Raw genomic sequence first — 1,682 nt, 5'->3', positions numbered from 1 at the left:
CTGATATCATTATGAAGAAAAAAACCCTATTAAAATAATTAAAATCTAGTTAAGTAGTTTGGCATACTTTTCTGTTAATATTTCTCAGATTTTTTTTTTTTTACAAAACCCCTTATTGTGAAAATATTATGTCAAAATAAAGTCATGTGTCATAAATCAATGACATTTATTACATACAACTTCATTGTTAGTTCAAGTTAACTAGTGTAGTTAAGTTCCAAAAATGAAACCTTCTTGTAAAGTGTTACTAATTAGACTCTCAACTTCAAAGAAAGTTATTTACTTTTTAATAATTAAATGTGAAACATTTTTTTAAATTTTTTTTCTTTTTCTCTTGTTGCTTTGACATAGTATTCATACTTTAACTTGAGTTAACTTAAATGCACTTCAGTGTCTGAACACTTCTTGCAGCCACTGAATGTAGAAAAAGCAAACGCTCTACTCAGACTGACACTGGACTGCACACAAACGTTTTCAGCTGGAGTGTTGCAGGTTTAGATGCTGTGTGATAACCAAAATGGGTTTCCGTGCCTCCCACAGATGTGATCTGGGTTAAAAATAGTAGTCTATATTCATAACCCATTTCACAGTAAACCACACCACAGTGTCACACTTGTACTTCACTTTTCACTAGCTGAAAGCCTGGAGCTGAATGCGAGGCATGTGAGGGGCGTCTTGGCTACGGGCACCGCGGGGAGAGTCCCTTTAATGCGCCCATGTGACACGCTCAAAATATTCCCCCAGATGAGAGGCCATGTGGCCCCCAGCGCCTCTCTCACACACTGAGATCACTGTAGTCTCCTCACACCCCAACACTCTTCATCTGTCACCCTGCGCTTCTGCGAGGCTATACTATTCCGTCTGCCATTCCGTACAAACTTCTATTAATAGTCTTGAGTAATACCGCTTTTATTTTCTCCGCTGTTTTTTAGCGTTTTGCTAAATTTAGTTGAGGAACGAGCACTGGCAGGCGTTTTGTCGGCAATTAAAGGATGGCGTGACTGGCCATTGGGCCGCTCACATGAAAGCACCATTGTCTGAGAGAATGCCTTCGACTTTCTCCCCATTGGTCGAGTTCTCCGCTGGGTGGCCGCAAAATTTCATTTAACTACCTCTTTCAGAAGAGGCTGAGAAAGGAAAAACAGTGGGACACACAAGCCTGTGAACTTTTGAGTGCATTTTAATGTTGTTTAGAAACAAATATGATTTAAAAGAGAAGACAGAGATAGATAGAGACAGACAGATGAATGACAGACAGACAGATAGATGGATATACAGACATGGATGATGATAGATAGATAGATAGATAGATAGATAGATAGATAGATAGATAGATAGATAGATAGATAGATAGATAGATAGATAGATAGATAGATAGATAGATAGCTAACAGATGGAAGATGGGTGATAGACAGATAGGTAGACAAAACGATAGACAGACAGACAGATAGATAGATAGATAGATAGATAGATAGATAGATAGATAGATAGATAGATAGATACAGTAGATAGATAGATAGATAGATAGATAGATAGATAGATAGATAGATAGATAGCTAACAGATGGAAGATGGGTGATAGACAGATAGGTAGACAAAACGATAGACAGACAGATAGATAGATAGATAGATAGATAGATAGATAGATAGATAGATAGATAGATAGGGATGATAACAGATGGA

At 37.4% G+C, this 1,682-nt stretch overlaps 1 protein-coding gene across 1 annotated transcript in view; it reads right to left on the bottom strand.

The window, feature by feature from the left end:
- Positions 1-344: 344 nt before the first annotated feature.
- Positions 345-1,682, bottom strand: part of cog6 (component of oligomeric golgi complex 6) — a 53,467-nt gene continuing 52,129 nt past the window's right edge. Inside the window, exon 19 of the mRNA XM_084419238.1 lies at positions 345-1,682. This exon is cut by the window's right edge and continues 1,178 nt beyond it. The gene's annotated coding sequence lies outside the window, so the exon portion shown is untranslated.

The sequence above is a fragment of the Rutilus rutilus genome (assembly GCF_951802725.1).
Source record: "Rutilus rutilus genome assembly, chromosome: 9".
NCBI classification, from domain to species: Eukaryota; Metazoa; Chordata; class Actinopteri; order Cypriniformes; family Leuciscidae; genus Rutilus; species Rutilus rutilus.
This window is presented reverse-complemented; position numbering and strand designations above follow the sequence as displayed.